The following is a 22,044-nucleotide window of genomic DNA, read 5'->3' on the forward strand; positions in this document are numbered from 1 at the left end:
GTTGGGGAACCCTGAAACCCTGAGTGCCTGTATGAAGGTGAATGCGCTTAAGATTGCCCAAACTCCAGATTTACCTTGGCCCTCACCACTCTTGTCCTTAACGTTATCGTCATTCATGTCCAGTTGCCTGAAGTCATTATCTCCTTTTTGCTATGGTGGCAGACTAGGAAGCACATGATGACCTCCGATAAAGTAAATGTCTCACAAGATTATATCTGATATTCTTTTTTTTTTAAAAGATTTTATTTATTTATTTGAGAGAGAGAGAATGAGAGACAGAGAGCACGAGAGGGAAGAGGAACAGAGGGAGAAGCAGACTCCCTGCCGAGCAGGGAGCCGATGCAGGACTCGATCCCGGGACTCCAGGATCATGACCTGAGCCGAAGGCAGTCGCTTAACCAGCTGAGCCACCCAGGCGCCCTATATCTGATATTCTTAAATTCTGCTTCAACTTCACCTCAGTAACTTAGGGAGGGATAAAGCCTTCCCTCCAGCTACAGAGCAAGGGCCACTATCAAGGTACAAATGTTGTGTATGTTCTCATGAATGTCAATTCAAAGGAGCTATGTGTCTTTATCAAAATCATATCAGTTTCCAGTATTTACATAGTGATTTAGCAAAATGAGTTTTAGCGTAACACTGCCATGGAAGCCTTTCTTCTGATTACCTTCACTTTAATAAGTACTTTTCTCAATCATGCTTTCAAACTGAAATGCTTGGCAAGAGGCAGATGGATGGAGCTACTCTATGATTTTATAATATACTAATGTCTCAGGACACAGTTGTCCTGCTTTCTGTTCACTGCTACCATCCATATGCCCTAGACCACCGTTCTGTCCTCCACATTTGCTGGCCTTCTATTTTAATTGCGTTGCTCTCATATCTGAGCATACCTGATTTCTTTATTCTTTACCTCCAAATATGTCAGTTAAATATGTCAATTCCCAGCAATAAGAAAGGTGATGTCCAAAATTAATGTGTGTGTGTGTGTGTGTGTGTGTGTGTGTGTGTGTGACTATTGGTTTGCAACCCTCTCAGGAGCTTCCCAGGTGTAATCTAAAACTGACCCTTGTACTCAGAGGGCAGAGAAAGACCAAAGAAAGAGGCGGGTCACTCCAGATTGGTAGCTGACAATTTTAATAATAGCATACTACGAGGCTTGTACTGGGAGGCAGCAAGACAAATGGGTCCCCACCTGCCCTTCAGTCTTGAAAGTTTATAAAGAGACCTCAGTGACCTCAGTCACATGTACCATGCAGGTGTTTTCAACACCACAAGGTTTCTCTTTCCTCCACATCCTTGCCAACACTTGTTACCTCTTTTCTTTTTGATAATGTCCATTTTAACAAGTGTGAGGTGATATCTCCTTGTAATTTTGACTTGAATTTCCCTGATGATGAATGGTTAAGCATTTTTTCATATACCTGTTGGTCATTTGTGGGTCCTTTTTGAAGAAATATCAGTGCAATTCCTACCAGTAACTCAATGGCATTTTTCACATAAAGACAAAATCAGTCCTAAAACCCATAGGGAACCACAAAACATGCCAAGTAGCCAGAGCAATCTTGAGCAAGAAGACAAAGTTGGGGCATTATACTTTATGATTTCAAGTTACATTACAAAGCAATAGTCATCAAAAACAGTAATCAAAACAGCATGATACTGACATAAATACAGACACATAAACCAATGGACATTATAGAAACTAGAAATTAACCCATGCATGTACAGTCAACTAATCTTTGACAAGAACATCAAGAATACAAAATAGGAAAAGAATAGTCTCTCCAATAAATGGTATTGGGCAAATTGGATATTCTTATGCAGAAGAATTAAATTGGACCCTTATCTTACGCTACACAAGAATCAACTTAAAATCAACTTAAAAGAATCATGTAGTTATTAAATGTGAGACATGAAACCATAAAACTCATAGAAGAAAACATAGGAAAAATGTTCCTTGACATTGGTCTTGGCAATGATTTTTCTGGATATGACACCAAAAACACATACAAGAAAAGCAAAATAAACAAGTGGGACTACATTCAAACTAAAAGGCATCTGCAGAGTCTAAGAATTCTTTACCTATATCTCAAATATTTGCATCTTATTTCTTTCAAAAAGTTTATTTTTTTACATTTACATTTAAGTCTGTAATTCATGCTGAGTTAATTTTTGGGTGAAGTATGAGACATGCCCCATTGTTCTGGCACAATTTGTGGCAAAAGTTTTATTTGTTCTCTGCAATTGTTTTTTCACCTTTGTCAAAATAAGTTTGGCACATTTATGTGGGTCTGTTTCTGGGTTCTCGATTCTGTTCCACTGATCTACTTCCAATATCACACAGTCTTGATTACTGTAAGTATATGATATCTTGAAAAAAGATAGAATAATTTCTCCTACTTTATTCTTCTTTTTCAGAATTGTTTTAGTTCTTCTAATTCTTAGGCTTATCCACATAAATTTTAGAATATTGTCCATATCTGTACTGATCTTGTTGGGATTCTGAGAGAATTTGTTATCCCTGTATATCAATTGAGGAGAAGTAGCATCTCTATCATGCTGATTGGTCCAATTCTTTCTTTTTTTTTTTAAAGATTTTATTTATTTGACAGAGACAGAGATAGCAAGAGCAGGAACACAAGCAGGGGGCGTGGGAGAGGGAGAAGCAGGCTTCCCACCAAGCAGGGAGCCCGATGTGGGACTCGATCCCAGGACCCTGGGATCATGACCTGAGCCGAAGGCAGACACTTAATGACTGAGCCACCCAGGCACCCGAGTGGTCCAATTCTTGAGCACAGTCAGTCTTTCCATTTCTGTTTTTGTGAGTGACAGTAAATGATACAGTATTTTTAATTTTGGTGTCCTTGTGATTAACATAGAGAAATGCAAAATACATATTATATATATCTTTAAACGTTTTTATATTAAAGGGCAATATATAAGATTTGATAGGAAAGTTGGTATTATGTGTTATTTCCTTAATTTATTTTAAAAATAAGTGTTTTTATTACCTTTTATGTAAGTTCTGTTCATTTTTGGATTCATAATTTACAACATGTTTGTTTATGAAGGAAACCAAAAAAATGAAAATTTTCCTAATGGAATGTAAATTGATATTTTATTATGCCAATTGAATAATTTTTATAAACCTTATACACCAAGAAATGAATATCTTGTCTCACAAGAATTTAGAAACTTATTGAAATTCATTAGGAAAACTGATTTACTTTTACTATTGGAATTTACATAACCACTTAGTATAACTACCTCCACTTTTTTGTGAATTTATGTAAAGGAAATAAACTGTCTTTTGTTTAATATCAAGGAACTTATAGACAACATATGATTTCATTTATTTCACACTCCAACAGTGATGATAAAAGGTCACTTGACAATAATGTAATAATAAATTATCACTTAAAAAAGCAATTGTAAAGCTATTGAGTAGAAAAACCAAGATGTTAAGTGGGAAGGTATGAGTATATTCTAGAATGTAATCATCATCATAATAATATAGTTGCTATTATGGGGGGTAGCTCTTGGTAATTTATATTGAACCAGAAAATCACTAGTTTTCTCTAGTTCTCAAATTTTTCACAAAGATTTCATGTAGTTTTACCTTAAAGTTATTTTTGCTGATTTTTATTACATGTACCTTTGCATACTTTTAAAAGGTAACCCTATTAGGAGTAATTCTGAATAAGAATGGAATTTTTCCTAACACAACTATAATGCACATTTTCATGTGCAGAATTAACATTTTAACATTTTCATTCTCTAATTATTTGATATTATTTTTATTGCTTGCAAAATTTACAGTATTTTAATATGTTTCAATGTGTCTACATTTTGTTAATAACTTTCAGGAAGCTAAACTATGGGTTTAAAGCCATGAGAAATTTTTTTTTGTAGAGAGGAGGGTCAGAGGGAGAGTGAGAGAGAGAATCTCAAGCAGGCTCCATGCTTAGCACTGAGCTGGATGGAGGGCTCAATCTCATGACCCTGAGATCATGATCTGAGCTGAAATCAAGAGTCAGACACTTAACTGACAGAGCCACCCAGGTGCCCCAAAGCTATGAGTCTTTTTAAGGATCTTAATAGAGATTATACAATGAGAAGATCCTGTGTTACACAGTCTCCATAGCATTTTAAATGGCAGTAAAATTGATTTTTAGAGAAAATTAGGGTATATTTAACCATTCTGCTGTTTTTGATACATGATGTTGCATATTAAGATTGTGTTGGAATATTTTACCATTATTCACATATTGCTGATGTTTCCCTTTAGTAATATTCCAGGAGCATACTTACTGTGTTAGGTCTTATGAACATTTTTAAGAATCTTTACACAAATTGTCAAAGTGTTTTCCAGCATTGGACTAAATTATGGCAAGTAATCTCAATTAAAAGCAAACAAATATTAATTTAATAGTTGATAGATTAGGATGCCATTGTTATAATTTGCAATGATTTGTTAATGAAGTAAGATTTTATGGGGCGCCTGAGTGGTCGTCAGTTAAGCCTCTGACTCTCCGGTTTCAGCTCAGGTCATGATCTCAGGTCATGATCTCAGGGTCATGACATCGAGCCCCACGTTGGTTGAGTTCCACCTGGAGTCTGCTGGGGATTCTCTCTCCTTCTCCCTCAGTCCCTCCTCCTTTCTCTCTGTCTCTTTCTCTCAAATAAATAAATCTTTTTAAAAAATAATGAGGTAAGATTTTTTTTCAAAATGCCGATTAGGGCTTTGGCTATTTTCGTTCATAAATGTTCTTGTCCTGAGAAAGGTCTAGTGACAGATCATAGTTCCCTTTCTCCCTCCTAGGGAATTCTAAAGGAATGACTGCATTACAAGGATGGACCTCTTTGTAAATTTGCTAATCATATTTGCTAAAAGAATAATACTGACGAGTTCTTATCTACAAAATCATACCTAGCAGGACATATCCAGTCTGCTTAAATAGCTAAGTCTTAATAAACCTGCAGTTTGTGGTTTTAAGGAGCATGTCTAGAATAGTAACTAAACAAGAATGAATGGGAGCTTTCAGGTACTGATAATATTCAGTTTTTTAATTTGTGTTCTGGTTACACAGATGTGATCAGTTTGTAAAATTTCGGCCAGCTGTCCACTTTATTTTGTGTTCCATTCTGCATGCATGTTAAATTTGAATAAAAATAAGTTTATTTAAAAGGGAAGTTTTTTTTTTTTTTTACTTTTCTGAGAGATTTTGTGCTATCATTTCTTCCTTACAAACATTTTGACTTGCCATCACTCATCTTATTTATCCATCCATTCAATATATATTTCTTCAGTACCTAATGTGGTTTTCAGGCATTTGTCAAAAGCCTGGAACAAGATAAAAGTATTCACTGCTTGCCTGGAGCTTGCATTCTATCAGAGATGAGCAAAAAACCAAAATAAATGAGTATAATCTCTCAAAGTAAAATAAGCTTTGGCTGCCAAGGAATGTATGAAAGCATTTAACAGAGGTGTTTGGGCAGATTTTACAGGGAGGCAGTCTTACTTGTGAATCTTGGCACATGAGAAGGAGCCAGGAAAGGCCAGGAAAAGGAGTTTTGAATTGAATTAAAAGGTCCTGAAGTTGAGATGTCCATCACAGATGAATAAAGAAGATGTGATACACACACACACACACACACACACAATGGAATATTACTCAGTCATCAGAAAGGATGAATACTTACCATTTACATCAATGTGGAGTGAACTAGAAGGTATTATGCTGAGCAAAATAAGTTAATCAGAGAAAGACAATTATCATATGGTTTCACTGATATGTAGAATATAAGAAACAACACAGAGAATCATAGGGGAAGGGAGGGAAAACTGAATGGGAAGTCATCAGAGAGGGAGACAAACCATGAGAGACTTCTTTTTTTAAAAAAGATTTTATTTACTTATTTGACAGAGAGAGACACAGCGAAAGCAGGAACACAAGCAGGGGTAGTGGGAGAGGTAGAAGCAGGCCTCCCGCGGAGCACGGAGGCCAATGCGATGCAGGGCTCGATCCCAGGACCCAGGGATCAGGACCTGAGCCTAAGGCAGATGCTTAATGACTGAGCCACCCAGGCGCCCCAAACCATAAGAGACCCTTAACTCTAGGAAAGAAACTGAGGGTTGCAGGAGGGGAGGTGTGTGGGGGGATGGGGTAACTGGGGGATGGGCATTAAGGAGGGCACATGATGTGATGAGCACTGGGTGTTATATGTAACTGATGAATCTTTGAACTCTGCATCTGAAACTAATGATGTCCTATATGTTGGCTAATTGAATTTAAATTTTTTCTAAATTTCTTAAATTTTTTCTAAAAAAGGTCCTGATGTAAGAAACTTTTGGCAGGTACTTGGCATAAAAAATAGTTAGCATGGTGTTATGACATTTGTATGAAATCAGGATTGGAGATATGGATTGGCCAGTGTCCCATAAACCATAGTAAAATGTTCTAATGAGAAAAAGATTGAGCATTAATAATATGTATTTTGGACCCTCTTCCTTGAAAAAACAGTTCTTATTCAAAACCATGAATTATTTTTTTCCCTTGTGTTAGTGTAGTCCCCAAATTAGTTTAACACTTTTCAGTCATGTACTCTTTATCAATATATAACTAATCTGTGGAGATAACTACTCTCCTAATTGATGGCTGTCATATATAAAAATCCATAGAGCCACAAGCATTTGTCATAGAACTTCTGAAATAGAGAAGTAGGTCTCCAAAAAACTTGCTCAGGTAATTAGAAAGACCTGGTGTGAGGAAATTTTTTGCTCCAAACTCTCCCTAACGAACTGCTACTTAACAGCGTTAGTGAGAAACAGCGCAGAAGTATTTGGTCAAATTCAGGGTAGTTAGCTATAATGCAGATTATGATGTTGAACTTGCATAGCACTAAAAAAAATAAATAAAAGAATGTTGATTTCTTTGCCAAATGTTAAAGACAATATTTTGGCTTACTTGGGGTGAGGGTATTTCCTTATAGGCCTATTCTAATATATTTAATCTTTATTTCAATGAAATGGAAATCATTCTAAGAGAATCTCACACAGTAAACGGTCCACAGAGCTAAGTGAGTGTCTGTATGTGTCTAATACAAAACTTCCATTAATTTGGATGAAATCAGAGCAGAATTTAATACTCTTAATGTAAATGTAATGTAGTGATTATGGTAAAGCTCATAATATGTATTTCATAAAAATGTATTTAAAACATACAAATAAAATGTGTATATATATTTCTTTAGTCCATTATAAAATAAATGAATGTCCTCATGCTCTGTAATGGAAAATGCTTGGGGGACCTAGGTGGCTCAGTTGCTTAAGCATCTGCCTTTGGCTCAGGTCTTAATCCCGGGGTCTGGGATCCAGCCCTGCACTGGGCTCCCTGCTCCGCGGGGAGCCTACTTCTCCCTCTCCCTGCTGCTCATGCTCTCTCTTTCTCTCTCTCTCAAATAAATAAAAACTCTTAAAAAACGCTCAATGATCACAGGCTATCTACCTGTCTGGGTATCAGTAATCATGTATTTCTTGAAAAGTCTTAAAAACTGAAAATATATACAGCAAAGATTCAGACTCCAGTCAGCTAGCTTTCTTTGTCTTTTTCTCTTTCTTCCTTGTCTTTTCTTGCTTTTTTTGTAAAACCTATCTTCTGCACACTTCCATGATACAAGATCTGCCTTATATATTTATAAATATTTATGCTACATATACATTTTACTAATCCATATTCTTACCCACTGTTCCATAAATGCCATTAGATATATTTATAAAGCATATGCCATGTGTTATCTTTCACTCCAGTAGGGACCCTCCTATACTATAACATGCAAATAGGAGCTCCTCCAATATGAATTTCTGGTATAGAAACAGGTTTCTATACCTGAATAACAGGTTTTCAGGACGAGAGCAGAACAGTTAGGTAAGAGACTCGTTTCACATCAGGATATAACATTGACAGGGATATATTTTGTCAGAACAGCTGTTTTCCAACTCTTCTAAAACGAAATACACTTTTCCCTAAATAGTTACTATGGAGAAATTAAATTGGATAGAGCAGATGCTGTACTCTTAGGTGTTACTTGCTTTTCTTTATTGCTAAATCCAAGAAACTGGCAACATGACCTAGTAACTGTAACGATGAGGTGTAAAAGTATCAACAAATACTGTTGATGCAAAACATAAAAAATGACTCTCACTAAGACAGGGATGGAAAATCTCTATTAGTTATCCTCTAATCTTTTCCATACTGAGATGGTAAATGGGATATGTAAGTGAAGAGAAAGACTGAATTATACTAATTTTAAGAAGAAAATGAAGGGGGCGCCTGGGTGGCTCAGTCGTTGAGCGTCTGCCTTCGGCTCAGGTCATGATCCCAGCGTCCTGGGATCGAGTCCCACATCGGGCTCCCTGCTCGGCAGGAAGCCTGCTTCTCCCTCTCCCACTCCCCCTGCTTGTGTTCCTGCTCTCGCTATGTCTCTCTCTGTCAAATAAATAAATAAATAATCTTTAAAAAAAAAGAAGAAAATGAAGTTAGTCATCAGATAAGATAATTAGAAATATTGCAAAATGAAGGCAGAGCAACCTAGGTGTGATTTTCTGAATGTGAGGGAAGTAGTAGAAGTTTCCCCAGCCAAGTCAGCTAACTCAGAATGTCAAGGGCTAAAGGTCAATGCCTAGAGTTGTGGCTTATTATGATCCCTGCAGCATCCCCAGGAAGCATATCCAGACTGTAGAGTGGGTAAACTAGTGCTATATAAAAATGGGGAGAACCATGGTGGTCAAAACTGGGGTTGAAAGGCTGGGGTGTCTCACATTATTTGACTGGCTAGTGCAATTATGCTAATGGAAGATCTACCCAAGCTAATCTCCATCTGCCACAAAACCATGAAAAATAAGTTGTTCAATACAGAAACCACTGATTTGGTTGATTGTGATGACCTCCTTTCTAACAAACTGATGGATATCTGAAATGTTGTAGCCTTCTTCCTTGGTCGACATCTGGAAAGCAGGGACCCACACAATGTCCAATAAAATGTACTTTGATTATTAACAATGGATCAACTTAGATCATGTCCTCTAAATATAAATTAATAAAAATATAGAGTGTTATTACCATTATTTTATGATTGATACTTATTGACTAACATTGGAGTTCTAGCCACTGGAATAAGTAGGTCGCTTGCATTATCTCTCACTTCATGTAATCCTCACAAAACTCAACAGGTACCCTATTTTTAATATGACGAAACAGAAATTTAGATATAACCAGATTACCTAAGATGGTCAAGCTAGAAAATGACAAAGCTGGGATTCAAACATTGGAATGTATGAATCCAAAGCCCATAGCATTAACAGCTATGTTCTACAGTTTGTGTTGTACAGAATTCTGTTGCTAATCTCCAATAAAATTACGTGAAGAAGGACAAATAGTGGGTACAATTTATCATTATGCATTATAATGCATATGATGCATTATGATGAAAAAGTGTAAGCAAAATATTGACAAAAAGATTCTAGCACCCCATGAAACAGGTGATGTAACCTGAACAGGATTGGTTGGTTTGAGGAACACTAGGAGGCTTTGTTACTGAAAAACATTTTAATATTTCACCATGTTAATGCTTAAAATTTTAAAAACATATTAATTTTACCAAATATGCTGGTAGACCCTTGATTAAACTGAAAAAACAAAGCTCAGATAAATGAATCAAAAGGATATTGATTGGGCACCTGGGGGGCTCAGTCAGTTGAGTCTACAACTCTTGCTTTTGGCTCAGGTCATGATCTCAGGGTCGTGGGTTGAGCTCCTCCTCAGGCTCTGCACTCAGTGTAGAGTCTGCTTGTCCCTCTCCTTCTTCTCCTCCCCCTGCTTGCTCTGTCTCTCAATCTCTCTAAAATAAATAAATAAATAAAAATAAATAAATAAATAAATAAATAAATAAGATCTTTTTAAAAAAGGGTATTTATTCAAAATGATTCCAAATATGAACCTCAAAATAAATATCCACATCTAAAATATATGCACAGTGGGGTGCCTGGGTGCCTCAGTTGGTTACGACTCCGAGTGTTGATTTCAGCTCAGGTCAGGATCTCAGGTGGTGAGACCGAGCCCTGAGTTGGGCTCCATGCTCAGCATGGAGCCTGCGTGAGATTTTCTCTCTGCCCCTCCCCTCCACTCATGCATGAGTGTTCTCTCTCTCTCTCTCTCTAAAAAAAATGAAAATGAAAATAAAATATATGTTAATGTTAGAAAAAGTTAACCAAATCCCTGGCTGTTTACCAAAAGTTATTTTTCATGCTTTGAATAGCATTATACATATTGGAAGAAATACATTATATTATATTATCTACATTGAAAACCCTAAGAAATTCACTAGAGTGTCTAAACTTCAGGTAGGGCATTTGTTTTTAAATAGATAAACAGAAATCAATAGCTTGACTATGTAACAGAAATTACCAATTAGGAAATATAACGAAAAACAAATCCCAGTCACAAAAGCTATAAAACTTTAAATTATGAAGAAATGGATTTTATAAGAAATTAGGAAAGTCCATATTAAGAAAACCATAAAAAGTTTCACTCTTTAAAACAGAAATAAATGGTGATGAAAACCATATAAGACAGGCCAAAATAATATATAAATTAAATGTAATTGAAAAACAAAATAGCAGCATCCTTTTTTTGGGTGAGAAATTAGCAAATTCATTTTAAATTTCATGGTGAAGAATAAATATGTAAGAATATCTAAAACATTTTTAAAAGATGCATAATTATACTGTATCACATCTGATGATGCTATAAAACTATAGTAGTTAAAAGTGACAAATTCCCTCATAAGAAATGTTGATTAGATAAATGTAACAATAGAAAATATAGAGTCAGGTGTATTTATAGGTTTTAACTATGAAAAACCATATTTTTAAGTCAGAAAGCAAGTTTGGACTCTAAGTGATGAATTCGAAAAAAAACTATTTTATATCTCTACTTTACAGCATTTAAAAAACTAAGTTCCAAGTAATTTAGAGTTTTTAAAACAGGGATATTTAAAAATATATATATCTGCAACGAACACAGCAAACACAAGAAAAATATTGTATCAATTGTGTAAGAAATGGCTTTTTTTGTCACAAAAAGGCTAGTTAGAACCTGTCATAATTAAAAGTGGCTTAATAAACCACATAAAATTATAAATCCATATGTGGTCAATCAAAAAATATTGAAACTTAGAAAACTAGGAAATACATACAATCCACAGGATTATTCCAAAGAATGCTCAAAGCAGAAACAGACATGAGTTAGAGGTGAGGACAGGGACTCTATGACACAGGACTGCAGTGGGAGGCTAACGTTCCCCTGAATTTGCAACCAGTTTGCTCCTGTTGAGAAAGATCTAAGGAAACTGCCACCATTTCCTCCTCGGTATTTTTGTTGTTTTTGTTCCTCAAACCATGTAACTACCCTTTGCTCTTCTCAATTCTCAAAACTGCCTTCTGTGAGAAAGTTAAAGTTTGTGCATGGAAGAGTACAGCTTCTCAAAAATGATTAAATTTGTAACAGAAAGCCAAATTAAATTGGCTAAAGCAATAAAGGAACTCCATCCCTGATATAATTATCACTGAGATGTTTTGCCTCAAGTAAGACTTTGGGAAGACATGGAGAGTCTCAGTGTAATCAGTTTACATTTGTTTCCCTATGGCTGTCTGTGGTCTGCCATCCTCCATGTTTGTTGGCTCCTTTCTCAGTGGACTCGGGAGCTACATCACTGTCAACAGCTGAAGTGATTGCATGTGTCTTGTTCATATCTGGAGAGATGAAGATGGAATAAGTTATCATCAAGTTTATGAATGTAATTCCTAGGTTTCCTTTAATTGGCCCAAAGTGGATCTCCTTCCCACTACTCACTCCATTTGGCCCCGCATGTGTGTCCCCCCACCAGGCTGTGAGTATATATGACTAATAAACTGCTGTGGATCTCATCTGCCCCATATTGGGTGGTAACCCTAGGGTGAGAATCCCTCCCTCACCAACAGGGTGAATAGGAGGTGATCAAAATACTCCCCGTCCAGACCACTCATTTCAACTCAAAACTCATCCATCTAATTGCCTGCTGTGTAATTCCATCTGGATGTCTGCTAAGTGTCTCCAGTTAAAAACTTCCAAAAGTGAGCTACAATAGTCCCAGCCCTTAGCACAGACCTTGGTACATTGTGTGCACACAGTGTGTATTGGATGCATGAATTGAACTACAGGTGAAACGGGGAATCTCCTGTTACCTACATGTTCTCACAAGTTAACTTTAAAAACAAATGAGATGTTTCACAGAGATTCTAGATTTTCTCATTTTAATAACCTTCTTGATATAGGTATAGATATATATATGTATGTGCTCGTGTTTTGTATATGCATGTATCCATACAAATGTGTAGGTCTCTTTATGTATGTATATGTCTTTTTAGTATTTAGCATTTGTCTTTCCTTCTTTTCTCACTTTCTTTTTTTTCTTGTTATACCAGCACATTTTGGGGCTAGAAAATTTTGTATGGGCACTCTAGACACATAGACACTTAATTTCATGGCCTCCCCCAAAATTCTGGACCAGCTCTGCAATTTAAGGCTGATTTAAATGACTGAATTCTGCATCAAGGTGTCCAGATACCTGCCCTGACACTGAACAACACTTGGGCATTGTCCTTTCGGTTTCTTCCAGATCATCCAAATGATGGTGAGCAGTGAATCCATATACAGAGACTGGAGACTCTTTGTCTCCCTGACCTTTTCTAGACAGTGCCAGGGCTATGATAAATCTGATTGCAACGTGGATGGTCTCATGCTACAGTGATAAACGCATCAGAAGGCCTCCTCCTTGATGGCTTGAGTTTTGGGGGTTACAGGGAGGAATACAGAGAAGGGACCTGCAACCCACCCTCTCCCCACAAAGAGAGAGACCAGACTTGCAAGCTCCGAGGTCCAGCCAGCTCAGAAGCAAATCTGGATCTGAGCTTTGCTTCTCCCTCCCTCCCTTAACCTTACACACCCACTCTCAGCCTGAAGCCCAGAACACCTGGCTGAGGGTGCCGCACCCACCCCTTCTTTTTTCAATATAAACAATTTTGAATTACAGTTTACTCATAATATTTGTCTTTGGCATCGCTTTGCCACTGTTGATAATTGTAAAGAATAAGTTCAGTTTGTGACCTACATATATGTGACATAAGCAATTATGCAACTTTAGCAGGTTCAATTCACCTTCCTAATGAACACAAATAAGCCTATTTGATACATCATCTCCTGGAGGGAGGCAATGAGTGTCCAAAGATTGGAAAAGTTTTTTTTCTAATTCATACAGTTTGGGCTGAATTTTATTTCACTGGATTTCATTAGAATTTCAAAGTAGCCCATAAATTTGTTATATGTATATATAATTATATATAGTATATATACACACATGCTTTCGGTTCATTCTAGGAAAAATAAAGAAATAAAGAATATTTAGAACATACAATATATGACGTTGAAATGTTTATTCTACCTTGGTAAATGGAAACAGTGCACAGAGAAATAGCAAAATAATATAATCAATTGTTAAAAATATTATCCATTAAGTCAGGGATTGCAGACTCTTTCTATAAAGGCAAGACAATAAATATTTTAGATTTTGGCCAGCAGACCATAGTCTATTGACTCCTGCTTAGGTAGTAAAATTACATTATTTTTATTAATTATGTATTATACTTTTCAAAGGTCCAAATTGACCATTACAATCATATGCTAGCTTTCTAATAAAATACCAGTAAATGACATTAAAAATAAGGAGTAATAATTGGAACATGTATCTATGAGAGTGAAAAAGATAAAGATTTATTATTTAGCTATTAAAAATTAGTTAATATACAACATAAATGATCACTTCCTGCAGTTTTTAGGGAATATTCAACAATGCATGTGACAGTTGTTTTCTAGCCAAAAAAAAAAAAAAAAAAAAAATCATTTATGAGCATTTCTTGGTCCCTATGAGTCTCAAGAAGCTCTTTATTCACATCTAATTCTGCTGCTCAGGTTTTGCAGAAAATTGCAATACATTTTCACGTGTTAAATGCACTTCACATGCATTCTTAAAAGTCAATCCAGGGTGGATCAGTAGTGCTGGAAAGAGAAGCAGACATTGAGAAATGGCACATCAGAAGTGTTAATCTGTCTAAAAGCTCATGAACTTCCTCAGGCAGAGCTTGTCAGACAAAGCTTCGTTCATACAGTGAATCTGACACTTCCTGTAAATGTTACACAGTTCTTATATAACCTTATTGAGCCTCAGTTTTATCAGAGCAAGATGGGAGTTGTTGACCCCACCTCATGAATTTGTTGCTATGATAAAAAGTCTATTCAGCCATCCTCATTTAATCTCTAGCATGCCAAGCATGTACCATAAATAACATGGCTTAATCTTTCCCTCTTTGTTCCCTCTTTGCATTTCTAGATAGATTTCAAAGGTACATTTAGATGCTCATGCTTTAAGGTTCTATAATTTCATTAGAATCCTAGTAATTCATACCAAATATGTCTAGTCCAGTCTTCTCCAAGTCCACTCATCAATAGTCTGTAGCATAATTTAACTTACAGGAAGAGTTCCCCCAGAGAACAGCCAATTTTAATTAAGATATGCAGAGAATTATCAGCCTTTTATCTGCAAGTCAGAAGGAGTCTGGGATTAGTTGGCATGCTGGGCTTTTCCTTCTCCATCAAGCTGCAGGATTCTATTAATGACCGCCATATTGATCCGTCAGAACAACTTTGTTTCTGCTTTTGCTCCTTGTACCCTGCCCTACAGCACGGGACAATCTGCCTCACACATGCTTCCTCTATCCCCTAGTTGTTGTCTCTGTTCCCACAAACCTGACCATGGCCTACCACCCCAACAAAAGTGATTTGTTCCATAGAATGACCCTAAAGCCATTCAGTCTGGCAATAAATGTCTACAAATTTACTTCTGTGTGTTCACCCATTGGTCTGAATCAATTTAAATATTAACGGCCAGGGCGCCTGGGTGGCTCAGTTGGTTAAGTGACTGCCTTCAGCTCAGGTCATGATCCTGGAGTCCCCGGATCGAGTCCCGCATCGGGCTCCCTGCTCGGCGGGGAGTCTGCTTTGCCCTCTGACCCTATCCCCTCTCATGTGTTCTCTCTCATTCTCTCTCTCTCTCAAATAAATAAATAAAACCTTTAAAAATATATAAATAAATATTAACGGCCAAATGCTCTATTACCATTTGGAAAAGAAATAGGTCTAAGTCACAGGCCCACCTCCTCTAATCCATTCTGACTTATTTTTAATCCTTCCAACATTCTCATCATGGGCCTGCCTAAGTAGTCACCAAATAATCTGTCATTTCAGAATAGATCTATAGGGCAATAAGAATAAAAGGAGAGAGAGATCTAGAATACAATGAGTGCCCCTGCCATTTTCTTCTCTTCTATATTATTTCCCCAGTATTTTAAAAGTTCCTCTTACACAGAAAAAAAGTGAAACATTTTATTCATGATAATAATAAGCTTATTCATAATTTCTATGAAAAATATTACCATTTGAACATGGTTTTTGTCCCACTTTCCATTTATGTCTTTAAGGAAAACAAAAATGTTTTCCAGTTCCCATTTATATTTAAAGGTTGTTCTTTGTTTACTTAAAACATATTTATTGTGGTAATTATTAAATAACACATGCTAGAAGTTAAAAAGACATACTACAGATCAATAAAAGCCTATATTGCTATGATATTTACTCTAATAGAAAAATAAATATTTAAAATAACCTACCCTCAAGAACTGAAATTACAGCCAGAATAATGGAAAAATTTCATGTACCTATGCTTTTGAGAAAATTCTTGAGTTTTATTTTAAAATCAATCAGTCTCACCTCAACCATGACACTTTCTAACTAATATTGTTTGGTATGGTTTTCTTTAGGTTTACAAAATCCTAATATAAACATGAAAATAAGAAAAGCCAGATAACAGGATTTTTGTCATCATGAAGTGAGATAGACAGCTGCGCTTGCTTCTATATACCAATAGATCACTATCTGACATATGGTAAGTGTGCAATAAAGGAAAGCTCCTCTGCTTTCGCTCTGTTTTATTTGAAGTTTCACAGACAACTTCACAGGTTTTATGACAAGGTCGTCTGCTTGGGTCATTTGAAATGATGGTGGAGTATCATTTAAGCAGATAACAATGACTATGAAATTATATTGAAGTGTTATTAGTGGCAGCCTGTTTTAAATAATTGATTCACTTCATTCTACACCAGCTGAAGTCATTGAGTGAGTAGTTTCAGGTGTGTATACTCAGTGAATTATAGTCATCAAATCTAAAAATTATAAAGCTAGGAACATCTGTGGCGTGTTCTGCGTTCCTGGGATGAGGTTCTGACCTCCATGTCAACTGCAGGTGCAGATTTATTCCATTTGCTCCAAAATGAAAATTGATTCTCTCTTGTCCCATCACAGCACATCATGAAGCAAATTGCAGCTTGACTTAGAGTTGAGTCAGAGGTTTGCAGTAATAGCCACATTTGTGGGAATTCATGACAGGTGACTAAGCTGGTGCATCTCTATTGGCAAAGTGAAATGTAGCACTTTACTAAGGAATCACACCATAGGTTTGAGCATCGCAAAGGTTTACACACCAGACATGTTCCTTAATTATAGCAACAGTCAAGAAAATTTGACGTTGCTAAATAGTATTATTGGAGATAATTTTTAAAACCATCTTATTATTCAAATATAAAGCACTTTAACTGAAATGTGTGGATTTCTTCTAATATGGAAAGGTTGTCAACAAAAGTTGTATGTAATTTTGGTTCTCTTCTAGGAATGAGAAATCCTACTAGAAAACATTTGCAAATGATTTTAGATTATATTCTCAATGCCATCATCCGGGGTTTTAAAGCAGCAGTTTTCAAATGAGAGTTGGCATATGTGACTGGAAAGGGGGCAGATGTCTATTTGGGCAGACTCTTTTTGAAACACTTTGTGGACTGTTCTAAATCTGTGTTTCTCTTCTTCTCTCCATTTCATCTCAACATAATACTCCTTTTCTTGCTTCTTACTTCTATTATGAAATTATTCTGTCATTAAAAACAATGACATTGTTAATGTCAACATATTTATTAATTCATACATTCCTTCTTCCATTAATTCCATAATTCAACATTTATTAAGCAATTACTTCATTTCAAGAGGAGATGTAATTAATATGATTTTAGAAGATGAATACACCAACATTTTGACTGGTAAGTTTCCATTTGAGCTGGTGAGCAGAGTTCATATTTAAAAGATGTGATCTTTAAAAATGGTTGATTTTGGCTTCTGGTTAGAATGAAGTAACAGGAATCAAATTTACCCTCTCACCTTAAACAATTAAAAACAGCCAAATATATGAAGCAACACGTTTTCAGATTTTGGACAACTGACACCTCAGATAGTTATCCTCAAGACAAAGGAAACAAAAAAGATGAGACTGGCATTGCCCCACATTACAAATTGGAGAGTTTACAAGTCACAATTTAGGGAGATAGAGAAACCCAAACTAGGGCTAGCAATCCTGTTGAGAAAACAGTTAAGTATTCGTGGACACAAAGGCAGCCAGAACCCATGGGCTGAGTATTAAGGAGAATGCTGCACAGAGAGAGAGAACTGCACAGAAAGATCTAGTGATGTTCATAGGGTTTCTCTTTGGGTGTTCATTTGAATACCCATAAGTGCCTGCATGTAGAGAAACCACTGGAGGCTGAAGAAAGAACTACCAGAGAGAAAACATGTGGAATATCCTCCAGGGTTCACATCCAAGAACTGCGAGTCAGTGTCAAATAGTGTAACTTACATGTACTATCTCAGTGGAGTCATATAAACTCCACCAATAGACCTACATGCATGTGATCCATGATGTTGACAAAGGTGCCAAGCCCATTCCAAGGAGAAAGGATAATACTTTCAACAAATACTGCTGGATCAATTAGATACTGATATAAGAAAAAATAAACCCAGTGAATCATAGACACAAGATTTGGAGAATTCACAAAGGAAATGTGTTGGGGTTGAATTGTGCCCTCCCACCCACTCAAAGGTATGTTGAATTCCCAACCCCTAGTAGCTGTGAATATGACCTATTGGTAATGGCATCTTTGCAGATGTCACCAAAATGAGGTCATACTCAATTAGGGTGAGCCCTACTCCTGTAGGACTGCTGTCCTTAAAAGAAGAAAAAACAGAGACACAAGGAGAAGAATGCTATGTGAAGACACAGAGACACACAGACATGAGAGAAGATGGCCTTGGAAAGATGAAGACTTGAATTTGAGTTATATTGCCTGAGACAAGGTTGACTTATTCCTACCTTACTTCACTTAGCGCCATGCCCATGAGGTTCATCCACATTTAAGCATTTATCAGAATTCCGTTCCTTCTTGAGGCTGAATAACAGTCTGTATATACCACATTATTTAAAGATTTTATTTATTTGGCAGAGAGAGAGACAGCGAGAGAGGAACACAAGCAGGGGGAGTGGGAGAGGGAGAAGCAGGCTTCCCGCTGAGCAGGGAGCCCGATGCGGGGCTCGATCCCAGGACTCTGGGATCATGACCTGAGCCGAAGGCAGACGCTTAACGACTGAGCCACCCAGGTGCCCCAATATACCACATTATTTAATCCATTCATCCATTGATGGACTCTTGGGTTGCTTCTACCTCTTAGCTATTGTAAATAATGCTTCCATTAACATGGGCGTACTAATCTCTCTTCAAGACCCTGCTGTCAGTTCTTTTAAGTATACAGCTAGAAGTGAAATTGCTGGATCATAGGAGGACACAGGTATCCTTTTGTGGTGATGAAAACATTCATTCTTTTGATCGTGTTTGTAAGGACAGAGTTCCATATGTTTGTCATAATTTCATAACACCGTTTATTAAAATAAGTATATTTCATTTTATGTGAATTACAAAGATGTAATGGAAAACCAGATTTGCAGGGGATGCGAGGCAAATGTAAAGCTCACAGTGCTTGTCTAAGTGTCAGATTGTTAAAACACTTTAGGAAAAAAAGTTTTGCTCTTTCTAATGAAGTGCTGGACTTAAGCCTACCTTATCACCCAGAAATTTCGTGCATAAGTATGTACTTAAAAGAAATGAGTGCACATACACAAAAATGTTAGTGGCAGCTTTATTTCACCAGTTAAATGTTGGAAACAACCTAAATATCTATGAAAAGAGTAGAAAACAAGTGTGGTATCCTCTTACAATAGACTATCACGCGACAATGAAACAACATTCTTCCGCTTATCTGACAGCAGCATAAAATGAATTATGCAAGAGCCTGGGTGAATCTCCAAACATTATGCTGAGAAAAAAAATATGAACTACACATTTTTATTTTACAGCTTGTTCTGGGCTGTTACATGGGTATACAAATGTACTGAATTGTGCCCTTAAGAATTATGCATTTCAGGGGTGCCTGGGTGGCTCAGTTGGTTAAGCGACTGCCTTCGGCTCAGGTCATGATCCTGGAGTCCCGGGATCGAGTCCCACATCGGGCTCCCTGCTCAGCGGGGAGTCTGCTTCTCCCTCTGACCCTCCCCCCTCTCATGTGCTCTCTCTCATTCTCTCTCTCTCAGATAAATAAATAAAATCTTAAAAAAAAAAGAATTATGCATTTCACCCGTTGTAAATAATACCTCAAAAACAAAAAATAACACTTTTACAGTATTTTGACATTCGGCAAAGTGTTTATCACATGTCTGCATGGATGCGTGCTTACTGCTTTTCTGTGAGGAGAGCATGCCACCAGCTTTGCTTAGACTGGAAGGAAGATTGTACAGTGCAGGTGTATGTGTGATTTTTCTTTGATGTCTGGTGTTCAAATTAAGGACAATGTAATTTTTCTCTGCCTCACATCTGTGTTTGGATTATAACTAAAATAATTTTTAAAAATCATCGATTCCAAGAAACTTGTCATGCATGTATTTTTGCTTGGTGTATTTGCCTGGGGACACCCAGACTTTACTCTGACAAGTCTCATCTTGGGGACTTCCTGTCATGGCATTTGTAAAATAAATAAAAATTTTAAATCCTATAGAGAGACTCTGCCCAGTCAGACACAGTAAATCTTGTCCGGGGCTACTCAAACCTCCCTTATTGGTAACTGAAAGAGAACATGGAGGGGGAGAATCCTTACCTTTTATGCAGAGATTTCAATGCAATTCCTTTAAAGTTGACAGAATATCAGTGGTAAATTCATATTTGTGCATGCTATAAAAATTTCCTATGCGATAAAGTATATACCATAAATAAGTGATATAAATACAGTAAAGTTAAAAATTGCTTGCAGGAACATAATAATAAAACTCATCAGGAAAGTTCCCAAGCCATGTTTGTTTCTCTTTCCAACATGATGAGAAATATGATCAGAAAGCCATAAAATAAAAGACATGTAATCATGAGACAATATTCAACTACTCAACTATACTAAATGACTAAAACTACATTAAGTGACTTTCATTAGACTCTTCTAAATGCAATGTAATAGCCATCATCTTGATCCAGGTCTGATAAGACACCTAGTTCAAGGCCAATCCTTTCTGAACATCTCCTGTGTCAGGGACATTATCAGTCCCAGACCAGTCACATATCATCAGACGTGCTGACCCATTTACTGATAGGAACTCAAGCATGTGTTTAGAGCATCACTAAATCCAAAGAACCAACACAAAGCTTAATTTGTAGAAATAGTTGGATATTTGAGACCTACAAATGTATTAAAATTATTACAGTATTTACAAATGTCATGGAATAACATCTAACTACATTATTCTGCTCTGCTCTTCAAAACATGTAAGGAAGACATCATGATTTTCCAGGTGCCAGAGCTGTAACACGGAGTGTTAATTGTGTGTCCAGTCAACAAATAGGCTATCACGTTTTATACGTGGAGAGGAAGAATTGAGCAAAGTGTGAGGGCAGGTGCACCCATGGGATTCATTCCCTCTTTGCTTAAATAACAGAGACCTTGTTAGACAAGTTAACACTGAAATTTGAGTTTGGAAAGAATCTCTGTCATTTCTGTAACAATGACAGAAGTCATTGAGCAAAGTGGTCTTTTCTCCGGGGGAAAAATACTTAATTGGGGTTATTATCTTATCAGTTTAGGCTGTAGGTATATATGATTCACCATTCAAACATTCAAATTTCATATATTAATCGGAATAGCAAATATTATAAAATACTGTCCTGAAGGTTTTGTATAATATTTTTTTACCAGAGATACATAAGTTACTTATATAAAAATATATATTTTCAGGGAACATCAAAAGAAGAGAGTTATGCCATACAAATAGATTGGAAGAGTCAACATTGATCAAAATAATCGATAAAAGCAATGTAATCACATTTAAGCTAACAAAAGACTATTTCCACAGAACAAAATAAACTGATTTCTAAATGTATGGAAAAGGGAAAGTTATATCAGGTAAGATATAATAGCATGATTAATAGAGAAAGAAAATAAATTTAGAGTTTTAATCTGCCAGATTTCAAATTTTATTTTAAAGCTATAATCATTAAAAATATGTGACAATAGAGGGCGCCTGGGTGGCTCAGATGGTTAAACGTCTGCCTTCGGCTCAGGTCATGATCCCAGGGTCCTGGGATCGAGTCCCACATCAGGCTCCCTGCTCCTTGGGAGCCTGCTTCTCCCTCTGCCTCTCTCTCTCTCTCTCTCTCTCTCTGTCTCTCATGAATAAATAAATAAAATCTTAAAAAAAAAAAATATGTGACAATAGAATGCTAGCTAAACAAATTGATCTCTGTATATGCCTATATGGTATGCACTTTTCTAACTGATTATACTTATTCATGTTTACATATAATATTACATACTCATATACATATTACATGCACACATACATGTGCATGTATACAGATATATTATGCACACGTGTGTATCCATGTATTTTAAAAGTAAAAATAAAAATATGACATTAATTTTA

At 36.4% G+C, this 22,044-nt stretch overlaps 1 long non-coding RNA gene across 1 annotated transcript in view; it reads right to left on the reverse strand.

The window, feature by feature from the left end:
* Positions 1-9,628: 9,628 nt before the first annotated feature.
* Positions 9,629-22,044, reverse strand: part of LOC135365270 (uncharacterized) — a 29,280-nt gene continuing 16,864 nt past the window's right edge. Inside the window, exon 3 of the long non-coding RNA XR_010412913.1 lies at positions 9,629-9,903. This is a non-coding gene — a long non-coding RNA (uncharacterized LOC135365270). The remainder of the gene's footprint in view (positions 9,904-22,044) is intronic.

The sequence above is a fragment of the Mirounga angustirostris genome, unplaced genomic scaffold, assembly GCF_029215605.1.
Source record: "Mirounga angustirostris isolate CCGP_5_RB_7025 unplaced genomic scaffold, mMirAng1.0.hap1 SCAF_7, whole genome shotgun sequence".
Lineage (NCBI taxonomy): Eukaryota > Metazoa > Chordata > Mammalia > Carnivora > Phocidae > Mirounga > Mirounga angustirostris.